The following is a 19,260-nucleotide window of genomic DNA, read 5'->3' as shown; positions in this document are numbered from 1 at the left end:
CCGCTATCGAAATTTTTCACGGAACACAATAAGATCGATCTCGACACGGAGGACCACGCAGCACCTTCCAAAGGGAGTTGATTTTTTGCCAGCAAATAACCCGACTGTCGAGGATTCTTTGTCGGTCCACAAGAATGGATTTCAATGCGATTTTGACGAGGATGTTGACAGATTCGCAACAGCAGAACCGGAGGGGTTCTCTAGACCGTATTGTCAAGATTCTGTCGATTCCACTTGTGTAAAACATTCTAAGTTGTTTTCTAAGATTTTATACTTTTATACATTCCATTGGATATTACATATAGATTACTGCATATTAATATTTTGATACTAATGTCACGTTCTTATACCGTTCGTCAATCGAATAATTACCATTCGAAGAGTTAGTTATCATTTTGTCAACCGAAGAATTACCATTTTATCAACCGAAGAATTTCATATCAGTCAGTCAATTGTCAATATCGAATTTTTCGTTAATTTACTTTCGAACAACTTTAATCTTCTCCCGTGCCAGTATTCCAGCACATAGCAGGTTGGCCGAAAGTGGAACTTATTGCCAGTTGCATTAAACGTCAGTTAACGCTACCTTCTCGTCGGCAACTAAATGTTAAACCTTTTTTTATTAAAATAATAAATTATTCGTTCATTAAAATAGTAAGACGTAATAATTTGTTAGATGTTATATATGGTTCACGATATAATTCGTAAAATCTCTGATTCTATTTTAATAAAGATAAAAATTCACAAAATCTTACGCATTGTATCCGTAGCGGCAACAAGCGGACGGTGCTTTACTTTGCATTGAAACGACAAATTTGCGAGCGAAATAGTACATATGAGTTACAGTCAGTTGTCGATCAGTTATGTAGCGGCATGCGAGTAGAATAATTCAAATCCTGTTGTTGTTTTGACTTTGGTGTATCAAGACCGTTAGGTCACAATTATTGTAAGGAGTAATGAAAACGCAGTCGAGTTCAAATTTTCCGGCTGTCTCCCGACTAGTATAAATAAACAGACGCAATCATTTTTTTTTATTTATTTATTTACATTTCACAATTTGTCCAGTAGGACATTTGGTAAAATATTATAGCCTAGTGATATAGTAATATAACATGTGATTGGTTACCCCCAGTGGGATACCAAGGCGCATGTGCGAGAGAGTTCATCGAACAGAGTCGAAGAGTTTTGACGTATAAACAGGCATCGCAGTGATCTACAAAGTTTCTCCGAGTATATACCGGGTATTTCTTCCGTGTCTTAAACTTGTACTAGGAGACTAACAATTCGTCTGTAATTAATCTATTTATTCGAAAATATATTTAACGGATTGCGACGGCAATAATTCGCTTTCGTTATTTCGCATTGGTGACCCCGACGTGATCTACAGATAGACAGACTGATCGTCGTAGTAGCTCTCTGGTGCTCTGGATCAGTCATGTCAAAATGACTTTTCCAATAACTTCTTTCTTCGATAAGACAAATTCGACAACAAAGCAAACAAGCTGATCGATAAGTGAAAACAGTTTACCATTTCAAAAAAGGAGTAGAGGATGAAAAAGTCGTTTCTTTAAATGCGCGACAACTAACGACAGGAGTCGTGCCAACATCACAGCAGCAGCCCTTCAATTTTTTGCATCTTCCAGTTCCCGTCACGATAAACTAAAAGCAACCCCGTCAGGGATGTTGACGGGTGGCCAGCGGGATATCCTATAAACTAGAAAACTTCCACCAAGTACGAGCTGGAAAAGCTCCTGGAAGTTTGAGCCAGAAGGCGAGTCTAGACTGCGTTAAAGCCTAACTTTTGGCCACTTCTCGTCACAGACTGTCGTGTTCATCGTCTAGAAAATTATACAAGTCTCTCTTTACCGCACAATGGCGTACCAAAAATATTTCGGAAATAAATATTTTGGAATAAAACTGTAATTTGTATAGAATATTCTAAGGAGTTGGGAAAGTTTATTGACTAGGATTTATCCTTTTTCAATATCTTTTGAATATCTCCTCTATGATATTGGGTTCGACAAATATTCTAATTTCAGATAGACTTATTTGGGAAAACCCTATTACCATTGTTTTATGACCCGTGTCGAACCGTCGAATATTTGATTCTCCGTAAATTTTACACTTCTTCCATGATTCTTGTATATTATAATAAATATATATAAATAAATATAATATAATAAATATAAATAAATAAATATATAAATAAATTCTACAATATATAATATTGTCTATTATTTTTCTATAACCATTCCATAATTTTCTATTGTAGTCATAGGACGATTTGAATCGAGAGTGACTCATATTATTATTTTGCTTCGGAGTATCAACGCCGTTACGTGCAACCGTCAACCGGAGTCGAATTCAAACTTTCCGGTACCCCCTGGTCACTATAAATAGACGAACATGCCTTCTATGACGATTATTAATTATTGATTTGATGATTTGTTCAAATGTTTTTTCAAATGAAATATTCAAATGTTCTAATATTCCTCGCGCGTGATCCATCACAACACTTGTGCTCTAAATCCAATCTATTTGCTGTTTAATTTTTCATTCTTTTATTTGTAATCACTCGTCAGTATCCATAACATTTTTATACCAGTGGACTTATAGACATCCAGCTCGAAGGATGTTGAAAGACTGTACGGAAGAAAAGAAGGAAGGAAGGAAGGAAGGAAGAAAGGAAGGAAGGCACTTTACAAACGTCCTGCAGGTCGAGTTCCAGGTGCAATCGTAAATCTGACGCAGCTCGAATCGGCCATTGTGCGCAAATATTTTGCCATGAAGAAGGACGAACTAAAGCATAATAGCTATACGAGGATGGCTGTAAAGTCATCATTCCTGATATACGACTCCGGGAGTCAGACTCTGATCATCCAGCTTCGAGATCCAACGCCAGGTTTTAACGCATTATTACCACGTTATTACGAGCAGCTCGACCTCGACGACAATCGAGAAAACCGGCCGGCGATTTATAAAATTCCTCGTGGCCAGCCTGCTTGCGAAACCTAGTTGAAAACTAGCGGCGCGGAAGAGTTAAGACGTAAATGTTCCTCGTTAAAATTGGACCTTCCGGACGTTATTCGATGGAAATAGATCGATTTCGTGGAATTTCTTCGAGATTTAACACTAGAGCTACGAGAAGAGTATGAAATTTTACTACCAGACGAATCAAATATAGAAGTACGTATATTTTGTAAAAATGCATCGTTCTAAATGTGTAAAATTTCTATGAAACATCAAAAATTGGTACGTATAATTTTAATATTTATTTTTTTAGAAATCAAAAAAGTATTTAATTAGTACTTAATTTTAAAAGTATTTTAGAAAGTAGTTTAGAAAGTATTTCAAAAGTATTTTAGAAAGCATCTAATTTTAAAGAAATCAGAAAGATACGTTGAAATGTTTCTATTTTGAAATATCGAAAGGAATTTTACATAGTAGAAATCGACGATTTCGGGAAGCACCTTCGAAATTTGAGACTAGAGCTACCGACGATTACGAGATAAGGTTTATATAAAAGAGGAACAAGTTATCATCCATATATTTTATAAAAATGTACTATTGTACGCGAATAATTTGCAACTTGACTACTAAGGAAAGGAAAGAATAAAAGTAGAATAAAATTTGTACCTTTTGGATCAAGATAATAGAAAATAAAATAATTACAAAAATATTCTCTGGATTTTATTTCTTTTCAATTTATTCGATGTTGATGTAATAAATAACAAGTGAATCTGGTTGTTATTGGTCTCCAATAGAAGTTTCTAAATGCATCGATTTGCCGGATTCTCTTCGCACCATCGATTCGGTGAAATCTTCTCACACTGTTTGCTATATAGCCCAAAAAATCTGGCGTTTCTTTCGGTTTCTGTAAACCCATAATCATTGATCGTACTAATTACAATTTCTACGATGAATTTCTTATTCACCAGCTTCTTTTTTCACTCGTGTATTTCCTTTCTCTTGTACCTACCTTACCAGACGAATATGCAAATCGAACACTAATATGCAAACACACGATAGCAAGCTGTCTTTCTATTTAATCAATAATTCATGTGAATATTTGTAAATAATTTTCTTGCGAACTATACACTTTCTTGAATTTCATTTAAAAAAAGAAAGATAGCTCCCCGATGGTTTACTTTCGATCAAAATTTTCAACACGAAATAATATTTCAACAAAATCAGAAAAACGAAGAAATTAAAATTTTCTAATTTTTGAGAAAAGCAACATTTTTTTCAAACGAAGAACAGACATTATCAGAAAATTTTCCAATAAATAACTGTTGACTGAAATCTTCGGCGCGAAAAATAATTCGACAAATAAGGGGAAACGGAAAATTGAATTTTCTGATTTCTGAGAAAAGAAAAACGTTCTTCATGGGTAAGAAGATGCTCTGGTTTCGAGCACGTGACGGGCATCCTGCCAGGACTTTGTTTCCTTGAAACGGAACGTTGTGTAGGTAGTAAAATTGCATCATAAGTCATAAGACAGTAAACTCATAAATATTTGTCATCATCGCTCATAATTCTCATTGTTGTCGATGAACTGGTCGATGTTCGGCCTCTGAAAAAAGGGGCTAGCCCTTTTCAAGTCGAATGAAAAAATCTGACAGAAGGAAAATAGCCACAACGCGCCTGAAACATTATGAAGAAAAAAAAATCATGGTACCTGATCTTCTTGTCTTTTTCTTGCCATTCCATTTTGACCTCTGTATCTTCTGGAAATTTACGATTCTAATTTTTTGCTCTCGTGCTTGACTCTTGAAACGTGGCAGCTACCATAAGTTGTTCGAACCATTTTTACACTTTGCAAACCCTTTCAGATCTCGTTTCAAAAGAAAAAACACATTGCCGTTGGAATCGCTTAACGTTTCAGGCTTCTGTATTTCTTTTTTTTCTAAAGTAGCTATTCTTTAATTTAAATTACCGATAACTAACGATTCAATTCTCGTGCTACTACTTATCATTAGATTATCATCTCATTAAGCATAAATAAATAAATAAATACAAACACTATACAAACGTTATTCGTTGTGTATTTATTGCACAGAATAAATGGAAATATTATCTCGCAATTATCCGTCTGAAAGGATCATAAACATATCTACATAGATTAACATTAGCTAACCATATCAAAATATATCACACGCAATGTTATTCCCTTTTCTACCAATCAAGAATAGTGACTGCACAAATAATGTACCAACAGCCTGAAGCTCCACTCATCTCTATTAACAAAAGAATCCTATTTTCAAAAAGAAAACCACCTCACACTCTGTCAAACGTTATTAACGTTGCGAGATTTGTTCAGTTCCTGTATACAGCTTCGATACTCGTTATCGACGCTCGTTAATCAGCAATTACCACGTCACTCCCGTTACACGCCGCTCTCTGTACGAGGATAATCGACCCCGATCGAGAATAGGACGAACACCATGAAAGGAAGAAGCAATTTTACTGGAAGGGTCGGAATTGTCTTCCGGCTTCGATGAAGAAAATTCGCTCACCATCTTCGCCATTTTTCTTTCCATCGCTATCGAGGCTCGTCCAAACGATCGTTAAGCGAAACATCGAGGCTGCGTGAATCGGCTTCTTCGCTGGTTCAGATCGTAGGCGTTGCCACGGATCAATCTATCGATCTATTTTCCATGAAATTCATCCGGTCGAGAATTATCGTTTCGACTGAACCGTGAGAAAGATCCTTTCGATAAAGAGTTGCTAAGTGACTGCTAGTTTTTAGCCACAAGTTTTTGCAACCGTGTTGTAGGTGTGATAAACGGCTCCGATACGGGTTTTTCTTCAAGTGGTAATTAATTTTTTCAAATATTCCTGAATTTCGAAATTTCCTATTATTTATTATCTTTCTTCGTATCGTATCTTTATTCCTGCCGGTTTTTAGTTTTCGTTTACAAAACTCGTAAAAGCAGTTTCTGCAGAAATTGTAACGATTTGAAATAAAGATCAGAAATCGCAAAATATATATGAACAAATTTTCTTTAGAAGACCATAGTTCCAATATTAAGTATCAGTCAATACGATACACAAAAAGAGTCTTACAAAATTGGAAACATCTCATTCTTCGACAACTCATGGCGCCTAATAAATTCCTCTGCAAGTGACTCAAAGTTAAGCGAAAGAAACCTGCGCTATAACTTGTTCTCTCTAGAATATGTTAACTATTCTGATAAGTTCTCAGGAATCAAGAAATTCAACAGTACGTAAGACGTTAATTTCTCAACGAGGACGGTTTGATAAACGGCTCGCGTCGTCGAGGAACGATGTCGAAGAATCATACACGTGACGGATTCACCGGTGAACGTTGTAGAACAGGTTAATCGAAAATTAATATCGCGTAAAGTCCGGGACGGAAATGGCCACGGGCAGGCCTTCTCTGACGATTAAACATTATTATAGCGGATAACGTAGCAATTATCGTTTTTGTCGGAGCAGCGGATACTTTGTGACGTACCGTCGTAACGCGTATCCACGGTTGCCGCAATGAAACGTTTCTTGCCCGCCGGAGAAAACAGTGAATCGCGTCAAACCGTGCACCCCGAGACGCTCGTTTAATTAGATATCACCCCAGAGTGAGCAATAAGAAAAACAAGAGTTTATTCCAACGAATGAGCGTTGTATCCAGACTACGAATTTTCATGCATTAATATAGGGATTTGAAAGTGAAAAATTATACAAAATGCACATAATATGAAAAAATATAGAAAATTCATACCCAAAGTATGTATAATAATGATATAGATAATAAAACGATTTTATATCGAGTTTGTATTTTTTAAATTACGTTCTTAAAAATATAAATCTTATGGATATCCACTTTAATTATATACTGCTGACAATGAGTGGAATGCATAGGATTTTCTAATCGAAGATGTTTGCTGATTTCGTCGAATGGCAGATGTGGAATGATTACGTAAATTGATGGAAATCTAGAAGAATTATTGCGTAAACCGTGTTTAATGAGCTGTATTATTCTAGCTTTATGGAGTGTGGTACTTTATACGTTTCTTTGTTAAGAATACAGAGTGGAGAATTTGGCGTTGCACTTGCCAATTTAATAATCATTAAATACGAGAGAATTGGGTTGTGGAAGATCACGTCTAATCGGAGGTTTGCAAATAATACTGGTGTCTTGATCTTGTAAAGTCCATGATTTAGAAATCCAACGTAGAATTCACTCCAATATTTGAAATCGATTTCTATCAATTTTAAAATCTCGGAAATCTAACGCACCGATCCCTGTATAACACAATTCCTAATCGCATTGCCAGAAAATGTCTAACTCTACGAAGTTCACGAATGTTGCGAGATTCGAAACTCTAATGGTCCGATTTGTATGAACTTGGAAACACCGTGAAATGATCAACTGTGACCGCTGTATTCTGAAAATATCTCCAACTCCGATCTTATAAATTTCACGACAACATTAATTTTCCAAATAGCGATTACTATCTCTAACATTCCAAATTCTACAAATTTTTTATCGTAAAAAGATCCCCAAACAAAGATTCCCGACACGAAAGCTAACACTCAATGGAACATTTCGTTCAACGCTTCTGAGAGAGGGAACTCTCCGAGTTCCTCCACCCTTATTCTAATCTTAACCCCCTTTAGTCACGCCTTTTTCCTTCTGTTCCCTCCAGAATAGTCGCGTTTCCATCCAAGTCGCTCGGCGGTCTGTCAACGCGCCCATATGTTTTTTTTTCCTGTCTCGCTGACTCGAAATTCCATCGACGACGCGACTCGAGCCGCGTGGAACCGCGTCGAGGAAGTTCACGGACCACCTGCTGGCGTGGTGACTTTGATCCACATTCCCGCTGGACACTCGCTGACTCGGACGTTGAGTAATCGTGTGTTACGTCACCGGTCGCGAAATTACAGCCACGATCGATCTCGCTAATCGCCAGCAACACATCGACGCGGTCATCGAGCACGAGGATACGGTCATTAGTCGAAGGAATATGTAGGCAGTTGATGAAGTATTGGGATCTTTACAGGTGACGTAAGAGGCGATTAAAGGAAATTTCTGTCGACGATAGATCGATGGAAATGCTGATACTTTTGATGAGTTTATCTTCTGGGAAGATTAATGTGTATGTGTTGTGTGTGTGTGTTTTTAGAGAATTACTTTTATACTGTTCTGTTACTTTTGATAGTTTGGAATGGCCTGGGATAGCCTTTATCAGATATACTTTTTAGTTGTCACGATACGCTTCGAGTATTATTTTGTACCAACAGAATAAATCAGTATTTTTTTTACAATTTTGATAGAGAATTAAATAAATCAAAATATTATTTCTTTATTATATTCTGCTAAAATTATTTTGGGATTATAATTCGGAATAGTTAAGCTTCAACGTTTTGAAGCTCTTAAATCGCTTCTAGAGGAGGTACATATTGATTTTTCTCATTGAGAAAATAGAACGACAAACTGTGGCACGATATGGTCGATTAATTCAAACACTGTGATTTCTTGTACGCGACGTGTCTTCTCGTGTGTCGCCTTGCATGCGTCTCCTGCTAGGCGATAAAATTGCACCGCTTAACGACCGGCGTTGATGAAGTCGCCTAAGTGAAAAAATATGCAAACGACTTTTTTCCAGGCATCGTCGAAGTCGTAAGTATTCAAAAATAGTCGATGAATAGTGTCGTTCGCTGCTGGTCTCCTCAAAAGCACCGCGATTTAATCGTACATTTTCAATGAGAGACAATTGAAGAAATCTTTTTTTTTTTTTTATGATACTTCGATTTCCGATTAATACAGAAAGAAGATACGGGTATTTTAGACAGTTTATACGAATTACAAATTTATATGAAAATTTGAAATCTGCATATACATATACATATGTACACGTGTGTGTATGAAGTCCAAGGAACCTAAAATCTTCAAATTTCACAAATGCAAAAGAAAAAGAGTTGAGCGTAGAAAACACCTGGTTCCTGCCCTAATATATAATTAATTTTACATCCAAAGTCTTTCCTTCAACGACATTCGACATCTAAAAATCGAAAAATTTGTTTTACATTATCGTATATAAAATACGAAGAAAACATAAAATTCTTTTTAGCAACAAAATAAAAATTTGAAATTTATCTTGTCGTATGAAATACCGGAAGATCTTATTCTACAGTTGAGAGAAACGATAGAATCCTGATCATGCAATATTAACATGTATTTCACAGTACATTTCGCACGAGGAAAGATCATCTTTCCTAATCCGCGGAACGCGCATATCTGTCTTCCGTTCACACATCCTTTTAATAATTTGGCAAGAGAGGCGCACTCCTCGCTACAATTGCGCGCGTTTCAGCGTAACAACTCACAAGAATCTTATCTGATCATTCACAACAAACTATTCCAAAGCGTAAAGAAACTTGAAACTCCCGTACATCAGAAAGAAACTACCCCAATTGTAAAAGCTGAGTATAAAAGACACCTGATTTCTATCCAAAAGTAATTAGCTTTACATTCGAAGTTCAATTTGAAAGTATTCCATCGAACGAATGCGAAACAAAGAATGTAACTGCGAGGAGTCGAGGAGCCAGCAGCCATTACGATCGGGAATGTGAAACACTGGGACGCTAACATATGACATCCGGATCACAATGACGCCTCCCATCGCGGAATGCCGTTCATCATGTCGGGTCTCACCGCGGGTTACCACGGTAGCCACGACTTCATTCAATAACGAGATCGAGGAATTCTTTTCAGGCCCGGCTAGTCTGCCCCGTCCAGATCTATCGGGCCTTAATAAGATCAAGAAAACCGAAGTGAAGAAAGAGACGGACAGAGAAAAGGATAAAGATGGGAGATGTAATTTTGTACGCACATTGTCCAGCCAGACGATGAAGGCCTCCGTTCCTGTTCTTTTTTTTTTTTATTCCTTCCTGCCGGCTAAACGACGCGGCTTCTGTTTTTTGGAATCGTCTCAACCGATTCTGTGTCGAAGCAACCGAGAATTTTGTTACTCTCCTTTGATTTCGATTGAAGTTCGGGGCATCGTACTTTACGGTTACCAGAATTTGAGTTTTTAACATATAATCAGGTAATCTTCAAAATTTCAAATTTCGGATTTGGGAATATCCAAATTTAAACTATACGAAGAGTTAATCTATGTTTGGACGATCTGTTTCAAAATTTACTCTTTAAACTTTACGACAATCTCTTTAAACGTTATAAGAGTCAATGTTTTCAAGTTACCAAATTTGTAGCGTTGAAAGGCAAGCTTTAACTAGCTTTAATCAGTCAGCCTCGTTACCTAATTCCCTCTTTCTTCGTTTTCTTATTCAGGAAGAAGAATCTCTACAGAAAGCGATCACATGCATTCCTCCCCAAACCACCTAATCAGAAACTCTTCCTTCACCCACTGAACATTCCAAATTCCAATCTTCTCCAATCACCATCACGTCCAATCTCATCCATTTCCACTGCCGTCAAGCTGACCTCGCAAACGAATAATCCGACCGAATACAACCGTCATATCCGAAGCTGGGCTGGTTGTTTGCTCGTGGTAGAAGGCGTAAGACGGTAGCCCCGCGTGCGTTTCACCGTGACGGCCGCCATTGTCCGTTCGAGTCCACACGTGGAAGTCGAGAGCGACGGACGCTCGTGTTTTCCTCGCGGCACGTTGCGTGTACGCAAACACGCACGAGACCGACCAGGTGAAACGGGCGGCCGTTTTTCGCCTCTGGATGGAAGAGGAGGAACTGGTGTGTGCTTCGAGGCAGGCGGCCGTATGATAAATGCATCCGAGCCGGCCGACATGCAGCAAATGAGGGACGCGTTCGTTCGTTCATTCCTCGTATCGTGTCGTGTATACACGCGTGCACCGTTCGTGAACGCGTTAAAGGATCCGCCGACGGCCACGGAATTATAACGCTGCCTGCCTCTTAAGCCAGAAATCCATCTTATTTTCTTACACACCATCGACTGTCATCGGCTGCGATCATCGAACGTCGCGTATTTTTTTTTTATCTCTCGACAGAGACTGCTCGTTATTGCCTGTTATTCATGTTACTTTGGATCGGTTAAACAGCTACTTGTTTAGCGACTCGTTGCAGGGTAATTGAAGGGTAGTCTGGTTCAAATTGAAGCAATACGACGAAGATAAGATGGATCGCGGGGATCGAGATAATTCGAAAATTGGGAATTGGATAGGTGGCTGGAAGATGAAGTGAGTATGTGAACTCCTTTCGTTCATATAATTCTTAAATGTATGGTCTTTCCGGCGTAATAAAATATTTGGAAAGTGAGGATTTATGATGCAACGCTTTACAAACTCACGGAGAAATAATTTTTCTTTTATTTGAAAAATGGATTAGTTGTCAAATCGATCTTTCGAACTTTCCAATACATATATAACACGTATACGTAATATACAGGGTGTTTCAGCTTTCTCTGGCCAAACGTTGTCAAATACATCCTATAGATCAAGATAAGAAAGGAATGTGACATGAACGTATGTCATTGAAAGCATTGTCAGAGAATTAGAACAAAAAGACGATATATGAAATGGATGGTAACGAAGTTGCATCACTACGGTACAAATACGATACGGTAAGCATCTATCGCTATTTATATTATCTGTAAATATTTGCAGTCAGGAGGTATCATAATGCTTCTGCAACTTCAGCGACAACGAGACAAAGAAGTAACTTCAAAGGGTAATAAAATCAATTTTCCACCGTAGCCAAACCTATATTAACAGGAATGGTGAATATTCTGAAATGTAGTTGTAGTTGAAATTGTAGAATTATTGTGATATTTTCTGACTACTACTAGATGTAAATATTCCTGATCTATTCGTACTTTATACCATAGTGACACACCTTCGTTGCCGCTCATTTTGTATATCGTTTTTTGTTACGACTCTTTAGCAATGCTTCCAATCACATGTTTATGATACTTTTTTCTTATGTTGATCTATGAAATGTACTGACAGCTTATGGCAGGAAAAAAATTGGAACATACTGTACGTACAGTTTATGAACAAAGCACGATAATTAATTGTCAACTGGCACCACTATATGTGCATCGCATGTTTAACATCTTACAATTTTGCAAGTATTGTTAGCGAGGTTAACCGTGGTTTCCGTGAACACTGGCTAATGGAAAAACAACGTCTTCAGGCTGCGTATGATATACAATGTAGTTCAATGAAGGTTTTACTTTTTGCTCGACAAGGAGAAAGAAACCTCGTTTTATTCTTGCTTCGTTACAAAAACAATTAATAATTCTGTTTAGCGTCCAAGTTGGACGTTTCTTCGTCACAGTTCTCGTTTTTCTTCAACGTTCAATTTCGAAATTTGAATGTTTTACGCTACTACCTCGTGGCTTGGTCTGTGCGAACAAAGACAGCGGAATCCCCTAGATAATTGCGAGCTGTGTCTAATTTGAATTATGTACCGCACGTTGTCACTTACTTTGCTCCACAGCTGCGATTTCAGATAATTCGGCCAGGAAGCCTTCAATCTCTCTCTCTCTGTCTCTCTACGTGCAAAACGTCCTCTTAAAATTTCTCGAAAATCACAAATCATCCCAATTTCATGTAAAAGAACGAGGCCCTAAACGAAGAAACTTTGTCCTACATTTTCAACTTAATTTCGCATCTAAAGTGAGATTAAACCAGTTAGATAAATTCAATAGAATTGTATATATGCTTTATAAGTAGCTTACGAATTTCTGTACAAAATCATATTTTCATAGATACGTTTACCGATTAAATATTATTGATTTATTTATTAAGCATTGTGAACTACTATACTTTGAATATTTTTCATATATTTTTGCATATCATGCGCATACATTTTTCTATCTTCAAATCTGCATATCATCACAATTGCATAAAAGTCGGCGCTCTATTGAGAATAATCGTTCGAACTCGATTTTCTTCAAAATCAAACCTCCGTCGTAACTTTATTATTTTCCATGTTCTTCCAAACAATTCCATCTTTCGAAATTTCAAATCCACCCTATTGTATTTCGCTTCCCTGTTTGATTTCAGTTAAACATCGCAAGGATCAAGAACTTGACGCATTTTCCCAGTCTCTCGATCACAAATACTACTGTACTAGTAACTGAATTTAATTGCGGTATTTGATACATGCTTGAAGAATCTCTGGACGTTCCAAGATGCCGAATCGAGTCGCGAATTGGCAAGAAACGTTGTTTCCCCCGCGCAGAGAGAATGATCGAAGGTGGAAGTGACGAGCGAACGTGAAAGGGGGCCATAGGGAGAGGCGAGCACAGAGAGGGGTTGATTTTTCTCATTGGCCAGGGGCGTGGGACGGTGCGGTGCCGTGTACGAGCCAAGAACGAGCCGGCTTCTTCAAGTTTTTACCGGCGACCAGAGTGACTCAGCGGCTATTTCTCATTACCAGGCCGATATTTTTGTAAAATTGGATTTTCGTGTGAGAAAGCCCGCGACCCTGACTACCCCTCCTCCAACAAACCATCGTCCTCCTTCCTCAACGACCATCTTTGAACGTGTTTCCTCCTATAGATCATCGTTTAACCGTTCGTTGAAATTCACCTGCGACTGATGTAACAGAACTCCTTTTCCTTTTCCCTCGTTCCGTTAATAAGTAGATTTCGATGCTTCTTTTTGTTTCCCCGCCACTTGTGAAACAATTAGGAATTTTAAACTGAGTAACTTTAGCAATCTGTGTAATTTCGATCCGTGAACTTTACTATTTTGTTGAAAGAGAAAACTAACAGGGGAGAAATTGAATTTACTATGGATGCGAAATAGACTATTAAATTATTTTAAAGTGCAACGAAATGAACCGAGATCGAAACTGACCGAAAGTAGCAAGAACACTGGAATTTTTCATATCTGCATGAGTACTGTTTAACAACTATCGATTACGTAACAAAACGTTTGGGGCCTCTATTTTCCTTTCCACTGTGTGCTATTACTTTCTTCCTGGGCAAATCGATTTTCTTTAAATATTTAACTTTCTCTTCTATTATTATCTATCGTCCTTTTTTCTTTTAATATTTCTAGTTTCCTCGTGTGTTTTTATAACAGGATGTAATTTTCTGTAAATTCTGTATAAACGCCTCGACATTGATAAAAACCTATCGATTCGTATTCGCGAAACAATTAAGTTCAAGAGAGGAATTTGATACCAATTTTTCTTCACTACCACTTCCTTTCTCTTCAATTATCGTTAACTATATCATAGAATATCGTGTAGCAAAATTTGAAAAAATGTCAAGTATACTCTTTATGTACCTTAAAAGTAACTACCTGCAATTATTTTGTAATAAACTACGAGAAGAAAACAGTCAAACAGTTTAAAAAATCAAGAACTCGAAAGTAATTATACTTTTTAGCCAAAATAATCAGTTTTATCGATTTCATAATGCGAAGGTGAGCCAGCTAATCTTTCTAGCGTTAAATCCACTTGCTGAGAGCGAAATTTGATACTAATTTTTCTTCGCCACTTCCTTTTCCTTTTAATATTATCGACTATATGACAGAGGAGCGTGCCGCGAAATTTCGCGATGCAAATGGCTTGTAACTGACCCACCGCAGTGTCGGACCAATTTAAGGGATCATTTCCCGGCTCGGCCATACTTCACATCAGACCGTTGCGACGAGAAGAGCGAGCCACGTGATGAATTGGGGGACCACACACGCTACACACGCTGCATGTGCATCCTCCGGCTGCAATTTCGGATCGGCTTCTTGATTCACTTTCGTGCGGAACTTCGATCCGCCGCGATGCTTTGCGCGCTTTTGCCCGACGATTCCCGCGAGTTTCGAGATTAATGAGCCTTCTGGCTTCAACGTCGAACGTTCTGGCATTAATATCGAGGCTAGACGTGGATAGAATTGCAAATGAACATTTCTTCCTCGAACCATCATTTCCTTCGATTAGTTTTAAACGTTGAACTATAATCGCCATTTACGTATCGCAAGATGCGTTCGAATAGCTTCCTCCGTTTCGAAATTACAGACGCGAGAATAGAAAAGATTTTTAGAAACGAGATCCAACTAACGAAGAATCTTATTCTTTAACATAATTTAACATAATCTCTCAATTATTCTCCACTACTCTCTCTAATCCCCAATCTTTTCTTATTTAGGACCACGATGTATGTAATTAATTATAGGAGAGAGATATGTTTTGTAAAATTTAGTATTATGGTGTTTCTTTGTAGTCTCTTGTCTTAATAGGTTAATTTTAAGATTAATGGAGTTTTTGATGCAAAATGTTAATAAAAATACGAGAGGATGACACGAAAGAGACAGGATCCAAGGTAAAGAGAGAAGACGAGGTAGGAGACAAGGAAAATCAGGCTGTCGCCGCCCGGGAGCTTAATCATGCGCGCCAATTAACGTGGCGATGATTAATTTTTGTAGCATGGTTGCTCGTTCGACACCCTCGTGGGCCTGGCTCGTCCATGCTCGATTTATTGAAATTAGCCGCGGTTCGTACAGCCGGGCGTATCCTGCAATTGAAAATTCTACGTTGTCACGAATATGACGTAGTCACGTGGGCGTCTGATTCCAACTGATCAGCCTTAATTCGGGAAACTTGTTGCTCCTATGCTGGCTTCGTGCAACATGTAATCAACTTTCCCTCAAAGTATACTCGGAACTTCATACGTAATATAATATGACGATGTACCATGATGTTTTCAATTTTAGGAAAATTGATCATGAAAATAGAATACCTCAAATATCCTCAATAAAAAATATCACTAACGTATATTACATAAATATTATCTTTATTTTTTATTGAAACTTTTCATCGTCATTTTGGATGACTAAGTTAAATTATAGACTTCCAAAATCATTTGTCATTTGATCCCATGCAACAAACATCTTTCATATTCTTAACATTTTATTAGAATACTCAATCACGCCATTGAACGTAACGATAAATTGAATTATTGAACGATTTTATTGCAGCATGAACTTTGACAGATTACCAAGAACTTATTACAACTGACCGAAGTAATAAAAAAATAAAAAATACAAACAATACCATTTTCATTTGATTCCGATAAATATAAAAACCTAACTTTATTCAACTAACGATTATAGTCGAAGCGTTGTGCATTCGTATTGCGTTCTAGTTTGTTCCACGTTTTTTCTCGAAGTAGTTCACGAAAATAAGATCAAAGAAAGTCAATCAGGAGTTCACGATCGACGACGCGACGCGACGTCCGGACTTCGGTTGACCGTGACGAAAAAACGACTAGATGTTCCGACCATCCAGCATTGTAACCATCGTCGGGTTGATTGCCCGTGCCAGACAATGATTCTAACTAGAAACTGTAAATCGACGGCCATGTACACCGTGTTTCATAAGATCGGCCAGAGGAATTGTCCTCGAACCTTGTCGATTAGACGGCTTTTTTACCACGTTGCACAGTTCGTGGGAATCGTGTCGATATCCGTTACCAGCTCCACTTTGTCCATTTTCTGGGAGTAACTATACTATCTCTTATACTTATTTGAACGTGCGCTACTGCATAGACTACTTGTCCCACGACAAGTTCATATAAAACGTAGTTCTGCTGTGTTTCATTTTTCACGGTTCACAAATTTCCAGTCGCGCGGTCTGAAAATAATACGATACATTATACGCGTGACAGAAATTCTTTATTCCAAAGAACGTTGCATTTTTCTCGCGTTTCACAGCTAAATTTCCCTGATCGCTAGAAGCGCGCTCGATCTTTTAACGAAGAATGCGAACCACGTGCAAACATTCCAACGCTAACGTCATCTCGCTCCTCGATGCATACCGATACAGCCCATTGAGTTCGCAGCGAGCGCGCCTATGCAACGCGCTGTCGAGGAATCCTCGGAGTCCTTGAAACGCGAAGAAACCGATAATTCTGCATAGCACGAGTCACACTCTCGACTCGAACGAGGAAAAAGCTTGATGAAACGCGTCTCTCGCTATTTCTCGGATAAATATCGCGTCAAAGTTAATCGCGTTATCTATTTTCCACAGCACCGCCCTCCGACGATTTATCGATTCATTTCATATCACGTGGCGTTATATCCTTGGAGGTAACAGGGTGTCTTAACTTTTTATCTTATTTTCTTTTTTTACTGGATCTTCTGATGAAATCGTATAATGATGGCGACTGTGAAGTAAATGCGAACGAGTCTCGATGATTAAGTTCAGCAAGCGATGGCGTATACAAGAATAGTCCTGGCGAACGACGTGACTGGAAATGACCAAGGTGGAAGTGATCCACGAGTCTCGTATCCGCGCCGACGGCATTTTACGTCCGAGCTCTCGGGCGGCGGAAACTGGTTGCGACTTTTGATCAGATCTTGCTAGTCATTGATTCCTTAATATGTTGGCGATTATATGAATTCCATATGTCTTATCTATAGCATCGGCATGCTGTTGCTTTATTGCGATATGTCGTAACATAATACACTAGCAATCAAAAGCTTGAAATTATTCCATGTTTCTTAGGAATTAAGAATTGAAGAGAACTAGTATAGATACGAAGAAGGAAGTGAAAATTCCTAAACCTTTTGACAGTAGTGTAAAACATTAAATGTATCGTGAATTATTAAAAAATAAAATTTTTCGATAGTTCTCTAGTTCAGTACTTTACATCATCACTGTCTCATTAAAAATATTGGGAGTTTCGATTAATTCCAATATCGTCGGTCTGATTGACCCTCATGGCACCACTGGTCATCAACCGATCGCCACCATATCAGTCAAACTTTCTACTCTATTAGTAGCTTAATGAACAACCGCTAGATCCCGCATAGATCTACGAAAATAAAAATTTATATAGAAAGAATTACAGACTTCTCCGTGTAACGCAACTACTCTTAAATTTGCTATGAATACCTAGTTAACGATTTAACAGAGTAGATATCAAGGAAGATTTTCAGAAGCCTCGGCGCAGAGGAATATTCTCGTCTGAGAGTCCTGAGAGGAACAAGCCACGTCCCCTACGAACGCAGCTTGTATAAACAAGAAATTCTATCACCTTGTGATCTCGATTTCATAGGAGACGTTTCGAATCGCCCTTACTTGCGGGGGTGGAGGCTGGAAGAAGCGGAGAAGGGCGAGCTAGGTTTCGCAGCTCTCGCCTTACAAACGAAGCCGACACCCACCTGTGTCCGGCTCTCTTTGCCTTTTCCTCCTCTTTTTTTTCTTACCTGTCCCTGTTCCCCTTCTTCCTGTCACGTTTTACATTCTTTCCGACGCGCGTACACAGTTCCACGCGCAGCTCAGAAACGAACTTGAAGTAAAGTTAACTCTTCGTGGTTCTTACGCGCTACGCGATATAGGACGCTTCGATTCTGGATTTAACGATCCATAAACCTTCTGACTTCTATATCGATAATTAGCAACGGCTTTCCAAAGCGATAAAATGACTATAGGATGTTGAAAGATCAAGGAACACATAAATCTTCCACAGGAAGTAATATTCTTCTATATCAAAATTTTAAAAACTTAGAAGTTACTTGGAAATTAACAGAAAGGAACAAATTCAACCGTAATATGATTATGGAGTGCTTGAAAGCTCGCGTTACGGAATCCTTCCAAAGGAAGCAATAGTTCTCCGCATCAGGCGAATCCTCCCATTAATCCGCAGCCTTCCAAATTAAAATTCTACCGATAAGAACTGCGCAAAATGAATACATAAGGAAAGAAAGAAGCAAAAAGTAAAATAGTTAAAAATAATCAAATATACGCGTCGCAGACATGTTGGGAACTTGGCAATATACCTGCGCGTGGAAACCGCACACCAACGATTATGTATAATTTTCGCGAGTCATGTATCTGATTTCAAACACCGCGCGGAGAAACTTAATACAATCATCGTGTTCGTGTTCTATCTCGACGGGACTGGAAGATTTTCCGGAATCAGGACACACTGAGGAAGAAGAGACGAGACGTTTCCCCCGACTACGAAGATTTCGTAGGATCCGTTGGTCGGGCAGTTACAGCGATATTGCTGGCGTTTTTGCGCGGTGCACCGGTGTTGCAGCAGAAGCATTAAGGCGAACGAACGTGCACACAGGTTAGCTTGGGCGTCCGGAGGCGAGATTACTGATTTTGTACGCCCCGGGGCATTCATTCCACTCTAATGTCTCGCTTCCTCGTCTGTTTACACTGGGAAGGCTTCTGTTGCTCCATCGCGACGGATGAAAGTGGAATAACGGAAGGAAAAAAGGAAACGCGTATTACACACGTGTTTGCCCGTTCGCCGAGCGCGCCGAGATGAAAACCGTC

This window comes from Bombus vosnesenskii, unplaced genomic scaffold (assembly GCF_011952255.1).
Source record: "Bombus vosnesenskii isolate JDL3184/JDL3185 unplaced genomic scaffold, Bvos_JDL3184-5_v1.1 scf7180000013265, whole genome shotgun sequence".
In the NCBI taxonomy this organism is placed as follows: Eukaryota; Metazoa; Arthropoda; class Insecta; order Hymenoptera; family Apidae; genus Bombus; species Bombus vosnesenskii.
The sequence above is the reverse complement of the archived record's forward strand: the minus strand, read 5'-3'. Positions refer to the sequence as shown.